The 14,368-nt window shown below is 44.1% G+C and overlaps 1 long non-coding RNA gene across 1 annotated transcript; it reads right to left on the bottom strand.

Moving 5' to 3' along the window:
* Positions 1-2,099: 2,099 nt before the first annotated feature.
* Positions 2,100-14,326, bottom strand: LOC308081471. Its single transcript, XR_013932854.1, has 3 exons — positions 14,279-14,326; positions 5,249-5,383; positions 2,100-2,184 (listed from the first exon to the last, which is right to left on the bottom strand). It is a non-coding gene; the product is annotated as an uncharacterized lncRNA (long non-coding RNA).
* Between the last annotated feature and the right edge of the window lie 42 nt (positions 14,327-14,368).

Raw genomic sequence — 14,368 nt, forward strand, 5'->3', positions numbered from 1 at the left:
ATTGACAAAAATATGTTGTGGCTCTTTGGATACAAAAATTTATTCTGTTGTTTCTCGACGTCATTGCTGACATCTCGCACCTGGCTGTAACTTTTGGTAAAGCCTTTTCTGTCAGAGCGCAAACCTTCCTACCTTATTGATTTTGTATTATAGTCCTACAGGGTTTGCCAGTGGGATTACCATATTCTGTGACGGTCACGGTATAAACTTTCTTTGTCAAGAATGATACCATCACATCGTACTGAATGGAATAGGTTTGTATTTTAATTTAACCCATTAATAGAGCAGTGCGCAATGTGCGCTCTGTGGAGACCTGACTGCTGCTGTTTTGCAAATAAAAAGCCCATGACACCATGCACATTCATGAGGGATAGCCTGCCCTGGCCAGAATGTCACAATCTGAACATTTATGGAGTGAGTGATTAATGAATGCTTAAACATGAATGGATAATGGCTGGTGTTTGGTGGGAGTTACCTATCTCCAATCTCCTGCTGAAGTCCTGTGGTCAAAAACACACAACGTGAAGAAGAGCTAAGGATAAGGATAATTCCTTTTAACAGGTCGTTCATGAAAGTCCTTGCGGTCTTGTTTCCAATGAGAACCTGTGAGCAATTGGGGTTAAGAGTCTTGCTCAGGGACAAATTTCATATCATCGGCACATATGCTGGGATAGCCTGGAATCGAACCTGGGGCAACCAGGGCCTCTGGTTCCCTAGGCGGGCTCACTAACCACTCAGCTATGGCCGCTCCTGCGCTTATGTTGGTTATATCCTTAATGTTGCAGTCAGAAGGCTATATCCTCAGAAGGACGTATAGCCTACTGGGACTGTAGGCTACCCAAGTTGAGAGACCGCTCTCTCCATGAAAATATTCCAGCTAAATCCTTTAGATCTGTATGACTGTTATGGCACTTTTTAAATGGGTGAATGATTAAGCATCTAACTTATAACATTGTAAATATGTTAGATTGTTTTTAAATCGCTTGATTTTAATTGCTTGTAGGCCTAATTATGTCACTTGGAAATATTTGATAAATGAGTGCCTGTGTCCCACAACCCAGTAGCCTATTAAATGGCGATTTTTTTAATTATAAAAATGCAGATTTGAATGCTCATCACTTGTTGGGGTGCTGGGTTAAAAAGAGGAGCATGAAAAGGTCATTGTATGAAATTTACTGGAGCGACGAGTCTACACGTTTGATTTGATTGTTAATTATGATTGACAGAGTAACACTAATTTCACAAAATGTTTCTTCGGTGCAAACTCGATTTTGTTTATTCATAGGCCTACAGAGTATAATTTGTTCCTATACGTAGAACATAGCCTACTATTAATGGAAGACAAGTGTATGTGCGGTCAACATGCAATGACAGTGAGGAAAGGAATATTAAATATATGCTAATTATTATATCATATTATATTATATTACAGTACTCTCAACTGCGCATGCTTATAATGTGAAAAACTCTGTTTACGCCGTCCACACGGCGACGCATAAACGCTGTTTTTAGAAATCTACACTGTGGCCGGAGTTTTCAAAAAGATGCGTTTACATGGACCAAAAACGCGTTTGCGTGTGGACGAACCCCCCAAAACGCATATAAAAAGCTACGTTTATGAAAATACCCGTGTACGTGTGGACGAAGCCTTAGTCTTGGTCTTTTGAATAAAATGTCACTTAGTTTTAGTCATATTATAGTCATCTGAAAAGTTTCAGTCTAGTTTTAGTCGACTAAATCTACAGTTGATTTTGTCGACAAAGATGTATTTTGGTGCCCCTGTCTATACCCCACTTTAAGATCCAATGGGCTTTATAGCCTCCAGTACGCATCTGGCTGACTCACCTTCAACAGGAGTTGGATGGGATGGCCTAGCGTGTTTAATGAATAAATACAGCCAATGTCCGCAATATTCCACTGCGGGGCAAAAAAATAGGAGCTGCATTTTTCGCTCCAAGAAACTTTGTCGTTGACGTGAAAGCTTGCATTGGACTTTATACGGGTTTATTTAAAAAAAAAAGAATGATTTGCATGAAAAATGCATCCTCAGTGTGTAAGGACCTTTATGGTGAGGGTTAGGGTTAACGTGAGCAGTCCTACCTTGGACCTGAGGCTCCAGTACTCGTCTGTTCCATGCTCCACGTGTTTGAAGGCAGTGAGGTAGTCGTAGCTGATAGCAGCCGTCTAGTAAACACAAAACAATGAATGAACAATTATACATGTTTGGCCGCGGACCCCCATCTCAAAATATGTTGTTACAGGGACCTCCAGAATAAAAGATTTGTATTCAAAGAATCCAAATGATTCAAAATGTTCCAAACATTGTTAATAGCAGTTAATTGTAATTCATTGTGAATAGCAGATAGATCTGCTATTCTTGAATAGCCAAAGTATAAAATAATAGTTAAAGTGATTACAATTATTGTGACGCTATATGAGGTACTTTTGCTGGGGACCCCCTGGTACCCCCTCAAGGACCCCTGGGGGTCCCCGGACCCTACTTTGAGAACCAAAGCCCTAAATGTCTATGGAGACGCAATCCAACCAGTTTGGACTGGTAGATCTAATGTGTGTCTGTCTCCTCATCTCCACATGGAGCTACAACCAGACCTAGAGTCTGACCAGCAACGCAAACTGGTTATTAAGCCTTACATGCCTTAATACATTATAATATTAATGAATGTATTACATACATTAATTAAGCCTTAATACATTATAATATTAATGAATGTATTACATACATTAATTAAGCCTTAATACATTATAATATGAATGAATGTATTACATACATTAATTAAGCCTTAATACATTATAATATTAATGAATGTATTACATACATTAATTAAGCCTTAATACATTATAATATTAATGAATGTATTACATACATTAATTAAGCCTTAATACATTATAATATTAATGAATGTATTACATACATTAATTAAGCCTTAATACATTATAATATTAATGAATGTATTACATACATTAATTAAGCCTTAATACATTATAATATTAATGAATGTATTACATACATTAATTAAGCCTTAATACATTATAATATGAATGAATGTATTACATACATTAATTAAGCCTTAATACATTATAATATGAATTAATGTATTACATACATTAATTAAGCCTTAATACATTATAATATGAATTCATGTATTACATACATTAATTAAGCCTTAATACATTATAATATTAATTCATGTATTACATACATTAATTAAGCCTTAATACATTATAATTGCCCACTATAACAACTGTGAATCAAAAACACCTCAAATATTGTATTTATTTTAGAAATAGTTCATCTTTTACTCAATGCCCGTCGCAAGTTGATGATGTCATTTGTCCATGTGTGTGGTCCAGCCATAGAGTTTAAATAATAGAGAGGGCCCCGAAATCTCCACTTGCATTGAGTTGCTCACCCAGCACATGGGCCTCAATCACCCCTTCTTCCGGGTTGGAAATTTGGTGGGCGCGGCCTATTTTGGGCCCCAGTGCGTCACTTCTGTGACGCATTTTGCGTCACAGAAGCGCGCAGCCCCGTGCACAAGCTCGTGCGCATGCTCGTGAGTCGAGCCCATTGGTCGAAACCGTTTTCGCTCGTTCATGTTGAGGCCCCTAAGCTGCAGTACCATGAATGGCCAGCATGTCCATTTGGCTTCAATGAAACCACTGGGTTCTGGGGGCTTGGGTCCAGCCCTATGGAATGTATGGAATGCATGTGCTAATAAAAAATATATATTGTTTTGATGCTCATATTAACCTTAGCGTTAGGGTTAGGGATATGGATCATATTAACCTTAGCGTTAGGGTTAGGGATATGGATCATATTAACCTTAGCGTTAGGGTTAGGGATATGGATCATATTAACCTTAGGACGCATTTTGTTGTCTTTCAGTTATGTTTAGGTTAAAGGGATTCTGGGTAACTTTAAGCCTAAATTTAAACATATTTATATGTATATATTTTGCATTTTTCCCCTCTATCAGCCACTATATAATGATGCTGGGGTGTTTTCCTGCATTGAAACACAGTCCTCTTTCTGAAATCCGTATTTTCCTACTATTTATGTTTTGACATCCGGGTATCCGGGACATAAATGAAACGCACGCATGTGCGCGTCCGTGCGCGTCCGGCGAGTTCGAGTGAAAACGAATGGAACCGAGTGCAGCCGACAAAAATGGAACGGCAGCCATTGTTTTCTCTGCAGTGTTTTTACTTTCGGTTTTAAAACTTGAAAACGCTCTCAAACTTCTTTTTTGAGGCACGGATTTTACTTTTAAGATATAGTTTGGATTTAGTTGTTTAACTTCATGTATGTGGTCAATTAATCATGACAGAGCGTATTATTTTTTTTTAAATCAGAGAACCGGCAGGGGCGGGCAGTGACACGCATTGTATCCGAATAAAGCAACCTATAGATGGGTTTCCGCGCGACGTCATCACAGAGCAGAGTGCGCAATCTGCGCATGCGGGTGGTAGAACGAACCGGAAGCGCCATTCACTCTGTTGTTATTTTCGGGATTTAGATAGGCATAATGCTGCTATTTTAGGCATAATAGGCATAATGCTGCTATTATATACAAACAGATCCAACTTCCGACAAATCATTTTTATTGAGTAAAGAAGATATTACAAACTGCATCATTTAATCTACTTTCATTAAACCAGGTGAAGACCATTTATTTTATGAACGTACATTTGACTAGAGCTGCTGCGGGTAATAGCGCCCTCTACTGCTCAACCCTCCACTGCGCGCGCATCATCCTCTCATGTTTACAAACAGGAAACCCATCTATTTTCGGCATGGCCCGTTCAGAAGTCCACCCTGCGTCACCCCCTGGTGGTCGGGGATACAAACTGCTGATGAGGGGGGGGGGGGGGGTGGAGTGGAGGGGTGATGTTTGACAACAGTTTTTTTCTTTTTTTGATCTCTGAAGTTGCCTAGAATCCCTTTAAGTACGGTTGTTTATTGCTGGACCACACATGGACAAATGACATCATCAACTTGCGACGGCAGGTAAAAGATAAACTGTTTCTAAAATAAAGAAAACATTGAAGGTGTTTTTATTTTTTTTAATTAGTTATATAGTTATAGAGGGCAATTATAATATATTGAGGCATATAAGGTGTATTAGCCAGGGAGACTATTAATAAAACCACAGAGCAACTGTTAATAAAACCTCACAACGCATCAATATGTGAGACAGACAGACAGACAGACAGACAGGTTACTCACGGCGGCGGCGGCGCGTCCAAAGCGAACCACGCTGAGGTCGTTGAGGTCAAGCTGTCTGTTGTAAACATACAACCCAGACACTGTCGCCGTGGCAACAGACGACACCTTCAGCAACCGCACCGCCATCAGACCATACTAGAGGATAACAGAGAGAGGACAGCAATCAGACCATACTAGAGGATAACAGAGAGAGGACAGCCATCAGACCATACTAGAGGATACCAGAGAGAGGACAACCATCAGACCATACTAGAGGATAACAGAGAGAGGACAGCCATCAGACCATACTAGAGGATAACAGAGAGAGGACAGCCATCAGACCATACTAGAGGATAACAGAGAGGACAGCCATCAGACCATACTAGAGGTTAACAGAGAGAGGACAGCCATCAGACCATACTAGAGGATACCAGAGAGAGGACAGCCATCAGACCATACTAGAGGATACCAGAGAGGACAGCCATCAGACCACACTAGAGGATACCAGAGAGGACAGCCATCAGACCATACTAGAGGATAACAGAGAGAGGACAGCCATCAGACCATACTAGAGGATAACAGAGAGAGGACAGCCATCAGACCATACTAGAGGATAACAGAGAGAGGACGTCCATCAGACCACACTAGAGGATAACAGAGAGAGGACAGCCATCAGACCATACTAGAGGATAACAGAGAGAGGACAGCCATCAGACCATACTAGAGGATAACAGAGAGAGGACAGCCATCAGACCATACTAGAGGATAACAGAGAGAGGACGTCCATCAGACCATACTAGAGGATACCAGAGAGAGGACAGCCATCAGACCATACTAGAGGATAACAGAGAGAGGACGTCCATCAGACCACACTAGAGGATAACAGAGAGAGGACAGCCATCAGACCATACTAGAGGATATCAGAGAGAGGACGTCCATCAGACCATACTAGAGGATAACAGAGAGGACAGCCATCAGACCATACTAGAGGATATCAGAGAGAGGACGTCCATCAGACCATACTAGAGGATACCAGAGAGGACAGCCATCAGACCATACTAGAGGATAACAGAGAGGACAGCCATCAGACCATACTAGAGGATACCAGAGAGAGGACAGCCATCAGACCATACTAGAGGATACCAGAGAGAGGACAGCCATCAGACCATACTAGAGGATACCAGAGAGAGGACAACCATCAGACCATACTAGAGGATACCAGAGAGAGGACAGCCATCAGACCATACTAGAGGTTAACAGAGAGAGGACAGCCATCAGACCATACTAGAGGATACCAGAGAGAGGACAACCATCAGACCATACTAGAGGATACCAGAGAGAGGACAACCATCAGACCATACTAGAGGATAACAGAGAGAGGACAGCCATCAGACCATACTAGAGGATAACAGAGAGAGGACAGCCATCAGACCATACTAGAGGATACCAGAGAGAGGACAACCATCAGACCATACTAGAGGATACCAGAGAGAGGACAACCATCAGACCATACTAGAGGATAACAGAGAGAGGACAGCCATCAGACCATACTAGAGGATACCAGAGAGAGGACAACCATCAGACCATACTAGAGGATACCAGAGAGAGGACAACCATCAGACCATACTAGAGGATACCAGAGAGAGGACAACCATCAGACCATACTAGAGGATACCAGAGAGAGGACAGCCATCAGACCATACTAGAGGATAACAGAGAGAGGACAACCATCAGACCATACTAGAGGATACCAGAGAGAGGACAGCCATCAGACCATACTAGAGGATAACAGAGAGAGGACAACCATCAGACCATACTAGAGGATACCAGAGAGAGGACAGCCATCAGACCATACTAGAGGATACCAGAGAGAGGACAGCCATCAGACCATACTAGAGGATAACAGAGAGAGGACAACCATCAGACCATACTAGAGGATACCAGAGAGAGGACAGCCATCAGACCATACTAGAGGATAACAGAGAGAGGACAGCCATCAGACCATACTAGAGGATAACAGAGAGAGGACAGCCATCAGACCATACTAGAGGATACCAGAGAGAGGACAACCATCAGACCATACTAGAGGATACCAGAGAGAGGACAGCCATCAGACCATACTAGAGGATAACAGAGAGAGGACAGCCATCAGATCATACTAGAGGATAACAGAGAGAGGACAGCCATCAGACCATACTAGAGGATAACAGAGAGAGGACAACCATCAGACCAAACTAGAGGATAACAGAGAGAGGACAGCCATCAGACCATACTAGAGGATAACAGAGAGAGGACAGCCATCAGACCATACTAGAGGATACCAGAGAGAGGACATCCATCAGACCATACTAGAGGATAACAGAGAGAGGACAACCATCAGACCATACTAGAGGATAACAGAGAGGACAGCCATCAGACCATACTAGAGGATAACAGAGAGAGGACAGCCATCAGACCATACTAGAGGATACCAGAGAGAGGACAACCATCAGACCATACTAGAGGATAACAGAGAGAGGACATCCATCAGACCATACTAGAGGATAACAGAGAGAGGACAACCATCAGACCATACTAGAGGATAACAGAGAGGACAGCCATCAAACCATACTAGAGGATAACAGAGAGAGGACAGCCATCAGACCACACTAGAGGATACCAGAGAGAGGACAACCATCAGACCATACTAGAGGATAACAGAGAGAGGACAGCCATCACACCACACTAGAGGATACCAGAGAGAGGACAACCATCAGACCATACTAGAGGATATCAGAGAGAGGACAGCCATCAGACCATACTAGAGGATAATAGAGAGAGGACAGCCATCAGAACATACTAGAGGATAACAGAGAGAGGACAGCCATCAGACCATACTAGAGGATAACAGAGAGGACAGCCATCAGACCTTACTAGAGGATAACAGAGAGAGGACAGCCATCAGACCATACTAGAGGATAACAGAGAGAGGACAGCCATCAGACCATACTAGAGGATAACAGAGAGGACAGCCATCAGACCTTACTAGAGGATAACAGAGAGAGGACAGCCATCAGACCATACTAGAGGATAACAGAGAGAGGACAGCCATCAGACCACACTAGAGGATAACAGAGAGAGGACAGCCATCAGACCATACTAGAGGATAACAGAGAGAGGACAGCCATCAGACCATACTAGAGGATAACAGAGAGAGGACAGCCATCAGACCATACTAGAGGATAACAGAGAGAGGACGTCCATCAGACCATACTAGAGGATAACAGAGAGAGGACAGCCATCAGACCATACTAGAGGATAACAGAGAGAGGACAGCCATCAGACCATACTAGAGGATACCAGAGAGAGGACAGCCATCAGAACATACTAGAGGATAACAGAGAGAGGACAGCCATCAGACCATACTAGAGGATAACAGAGAGGACAGCCATCAGACCTTACTAGAGGATAACAGAGAGAGGACAGCCATCAGACCATACTAGAGGATAACAGAGAGAGGACAACCATCAGACCACACTAGAGGATAACAGAGAGAGGACAGCCATCAGACCATACTAGAGGATAACAGAGAGAGGACAGCCATCAGACCACACTAGAGGATAACAGAGAGAGGACAGCCATCAGACCATACTAGAGGAAAACAGAGAGAGGACAGCCATCAGACCATACTAGAGGATAACAGAGAGAGGACAGCCATCAGACCATACTAGAGGTTAACAGAGAGAGGACAGCCATCAGACCATACTAGAGGATACCAGAGAGAGGACAGCCATCAGACCACACTAGAGGTTAACAGAGAGAGGACAGCCATCAGACCATACTAGAGGATACCAGAGAGAGGACAGCCATCAGACCATACTAGAGGTTAACAGAGAGAGGACAGCCATCAGACCATACTAGAGGATACCAGAGAGAGGACAGCCATCAGACCATACTAGAGGATACCAGAGAGAGGACAACCATCAGACCATACTAGAGGATAACAGAGAGAGGACATCCATCAGACCATACTAGAGGATAACAGAGAGAGGACAACCATCAGACCATACTAGAGGATAACAGAGAGGACAGCCATCAAACCATACTAGAGGATAACAGAGAGAGGACAGCCATCAGACCACACTAGAGGATACCAGAGAGAGGACAACCATCAGACCATACTAGAGGATAACAGAGAGAGGACAGCCATCACACCACACTAGAGGATACCAGAGAGAGGACAACCATCAGACCATACTAGAGGATATCAGAGAGAGGACAGCCATCAGACCATACTAGAGGATAATAGAGAGAGGACAGCCATCAGAACATACTAGAGGATAACAGAGAGAGGACAGCCATCAGACCATACTAGAGGATAACAGAGAGGACAGCCATCAGACCTTACTAGAGGATAACAGAGAGAGGACAGCCATCAGACCATACTAGAGGATAACAGAGAGAGGACAGCCATCAGACCATACTAGAGGATAACAGAGAGGACAGCCATCAGACCTTACTAGAGGATAACAGAGAGAGGACAGCCATCAGACCATACTAGAGGATAACAGAGAGAGGACAGCCATCAGACCACACTAGAGGATAACAGAGAGAGGACAGCCATCAAACCATACTAGAGGATAACAGAGAGAGGACAGCCATCAGACCATACTAGAGGATAACAGAGAGAGGACAGCCATCAGACCATACTAGAGGATAACGGAGAGAGGACGTCCATCAGACCATACTAGAGGATAACAGAGAGAGGACAGCCATCAGACCATACTAGAGGATAACAGAGAGAGGACAGCCATCAGACCATACTAGAGGATACCAGAGAGAGGACAGCCATCAGAACATACTAGAGGATAACAGAGAGAGGACAGCCATCAGACCATACTAGAGGATAACAGAGAGGACAGCCATCAGACCTTACTAGAGGATAACAGAGAGAGGACAGCCATCAGACCATACTAGAGGATAACAGAGAGAGGACAACCATCAGACCACACTAGAGGATAACAGAGAGAGGACAGCCATCAGACCATACTAGAGGATAACAGAGAGAGGACAGCCATCAGACCATACTAGAGGATAACAGAGAGAGGACAGCCATCAGACCACACTAGAGGATAACAGAGAGAGGACAGCCATCAGACCATACTAGAGGATAACAGAGAGAGGACAGCCATCAGACCATACTAGAGGATAACAGAGAGAGGACAGCCATCAGACCATACTAGAGGATAACAGAGAGAGGACGTCCATCAGACCATACTAGAGGATAACAGAGAGAGGACAGCCATCAGACCATACTAGAGGATAACAGAGAGAGGACAGCCATCAGACCATACTAGAGGATACCAGAGAGAGGACAGCCATCAGACCACACTAGAGGATAACAGAGAGAGGACATCCATCAGACCACACTAGAGGATAACAGAGAGAGGACAGCCATCAGACCATACTAGAGGATAACAGAGAGGACAGCCATCAGACCATACTAGAGGATAACAGAGAGAGGACGTCCATCAGACCATACTAGAGGATAACAGAGAGAGGACAGCCATCAGACCATACTAGAGGATAACAGAGAGAGGACAGCCATCAGACCATACTAGAGGATACCAGAGAGAGGACAGCCATCAGACCACACTAGAGGATAACAGAGAGAGGACAGCCAGACCACACTAGAGGATAACAGAGAGAGGACAGCCATCAGACCATACTAGAGGATAACAGAGAGAGGACAGCCATCAGACCATACTAGAGGTTAACAGAGAGAGGACAGCCATCAGACCATACTAGAGGATAACAGAGAGGACAGCCATCAGACCTTACTAGAGGATAACAGAGAGAGGACAGCCATCAGACCATACTAGAGGATAACAGAGAGAGGACAGCCATCAGACCATACTAGAGGATAACAGAGAGGACAGCCATCAGACCTTACTAGAGGATAACAGAGAGAGGACAGCCATCAGACCATACTAGAGGATAACAGAGAGAGGACAGCCATCAGACCACACTAGAGGATAACAGAGAGAGGACAGCCATCAAACCATACTAGAGGATAACAGAGAGAGGACAGCCATCAGACCATACTAGAGGATAACAGAGAGAGGACAGCCATCAGACCATACTAGAGGATAACGGAGAGAGGACGTCCATCAGACCATACTAGAGGATAACAGAGAGAGGACAGCCATCAGACCATACTAGAGGATAACAGAGAGAGGACAGCCATCAGACCATACTAGAGGATACCAGAGAGAGGACAGCCATCAGAACATACTAGAGGATAACAGAGAGAGGACAGCCATCAGACCATACTAGAGGATAACAGAGAGGACAGCCATCAGACCTTACTAGAGGATAACAGAGAGAGGACAGCCATCAGACCATACTAGAGGATAACAGAGAGAGGACAACCATCAGACCACACTAGAGGATAACAGAGAGAGGACAGCCATCAGACCATACTAGAGGATAACAGAGAGAGGACAGCCATCAGACCATACTAGAGGATAACAGAGAGAGGACAGCCATCAGACCACACTAGAGGATAACAGAGAGAGGACAGCCATCAGACCATACTAGAGGATAACAGAGAGAGGACAGCCATCAGACCATACTAGAGGATAACAGAGAGAGGACAGCCATCAGACCATACTAGAGGATAACAGAGAGAGGACGTCCATCAGACCATACTAGAGGATAACAGAGAGAGGACAGCCATCAGACCATACTAGAGGATAACAGAGAGAGGACAGCCATCAGACCATACTAGAGGATACCAGAGAGAGGACAGCCATCAGACCACACTAGAGGATAACAGAGAGAGGACATCCATCAGACCACACTAGAGGATAACAGAGAGAGGACAGCCATCAGACCATACTAGAGGATAACAGAGAGGACAGCCATCAGACCATACTAGAGGATAACAGAGAGAGGACGTCCATCAGACCATACTAGAGGATAACAGAGAGAGGACAGCCATCAGACCATACTAGAGGATAACAGAGAGAGGACAGCCATCAGACCATACTAGAGGATACCAGAGAGAGGACAGCCATCAGACCACACTAGAGGATAACAGAGAGAGGACAGCCAGACCACACTAGAGGATAACAGAGAGAGGACAGCCATCAGACCATACTAGAGGATAACAGAGAGAGGACAGCCATCAGACCATACTAGAGGTTAACAGAGAGAGGACAGCCATCAGACCATACTAGAGGATACCAGAGAGAGGACAGCCATCATACCACACTAGAGGTTAACAGAGAGAGGACAGCCATCAGACCATACTAGAGGATACCAGAGAGAGGACAGCCATCAGACCATACTAGAGGTTAACAGAGAGAGGACAGCCATCAGACCATACTAGAGGATACCAGAGAGAGGACAGCCATCAGACCATACTAGAGGATACCAGAGAGAGGACAGCCATCAGACCATACTAGAGGTTAACAGAGAGAGGACAGCCATCAGACCATACTAGAGGATAACAGAGAGAGGACAGCCATCAGACCATACTAGAGGATACCAGAGAGAGGACAGCCATCAGACCATACTAGAGGATACCAGAGAGAGGACAGCCATCAGACCATACTAGAGGATACCAGAGAGAGGACAGCCATCAGACCATACTAGAGGATAACAGAGAGAGGACAGCCATCAGACCATACTAGAGGATAACAGAGAGAGGACAGCCATCAGACCATACTAGAGGATATCAGAGAGAGGACAGCCATCAGACCATACTAGAGGATAACAGAGAGAGGACAGCCATCAGACCATACTAGAGGATAACAGAGAGAGGACGTCCATCAGACCACACTAGAACAGGGGTCTTCAATATTTTCAGGCCAAGGACCCCTTGGCTGAGAGAGAGATGAAGCAGGGGCCCCCTCTATATTGTATAACATTGTGTTGCAGATTAAACTGTTTTTTTTTTTACTTGGTCCGCTCTTTTTTCCCTCTACACCAAACCTCTTTACCAAAAATAGCAGATATACAAGCTCACAACGCCTCGCAGCGTGAGGCGTTGTGAGCTTGTAGATCTGCTATTTTTGGCTAAAGTTCTCCTCAGAAAAGAGATGCTAGGGTTCAAGTGGTTCATGTCAGGGATGAGCTGTAGGGGGTGCTTAGTTCTGGCGCTGGCTGGGGGGCTGGGAGCTCCACATGCACGCGCGAGCACGCACTGTCAGCTGCGGTCTTTACCACGTTAAAGTTTAAACAATAGCCTCTCAAGGTTCGCGCCGTCAGCGGCGAGCCGTTCTCAATAGCGTCTAACTGGCTGCTTTGCATTACATTAGGCTACTGGAGAAAAGCCATGGACTTGAATTGAATGTGTTCCATTCCTCTCACAATGAGAGACAACAGTCTCTGCACTGCAGAGTGTGAAGGGGATCGCTTAGAAGAGGACCCAGTTCTCTGAGACTAGACAAAGACAAGTTGTCTGATTATTTTAAGTACTTATGTGTGGGTGAGTCTATGTAAAGGGCTTTTATATAAAACTAAAAGGAAAATAAAATAATTAATTAATTGAAACAAAAATAAAAACAACAAATTAACAATGCAACTAAATAATAAGATATAATTACATTAAAAATCACATGTTGAATACAGTATTTCAACTAGCACTGAGCTGATTGGCCACGTGCACATGTGTGCACGTGCATGTGAGGTCAGTAAATATAGCCCCCCTAGTTCAAAAATCCACAGCTCATCACTGGTTCATGTTAATAATATCCTATCACACAAAGATTTGGCGGCCCCCCTGTAGTAACTCTGTGGACCCCCTGTTGAAGACCCCTGCACTAGAGGATACCAGAGAGAGGACATTAATATGATGTGGTGTTTCTGTAGGATATATCCTTCAGAAACACATAACGTGGTTAAAGCTGAACTCTGCAGTTATGCAATAAAAGGTGTTTTGTAACATAACAGAGCAGACAGTGGGCGCCAGCGGTTAATATGAATAAAACACGGTGTCATACAGTAGATAAACCTATAAAGTAAACATTAAACACATGTTGAAAGGTTTTAAAAGTCTTATTTTACATTTAAACGTCCAGCCGCTCGCGCTGCCTGTCATTCACTCACCGCCGGGTTTGTCCTTCTGTGTGTGTATGTTCTCCGCGTCGCGCACTG

This window comes from Gymnoscopelus braueri (assembly GCF_963280865.1).
Source record: "Gymnoscopelus braueri genome assembly, contig: SCAFFOLD_215, whole genome shotgun sequence".
Taxonomy (NCBI): Eukaryota; Metazoa; Chordata; class Actinopteri; order Myctophiformes; family Myctophidae; genus Gymnoscopelus; species Gymnoscopelus braueri.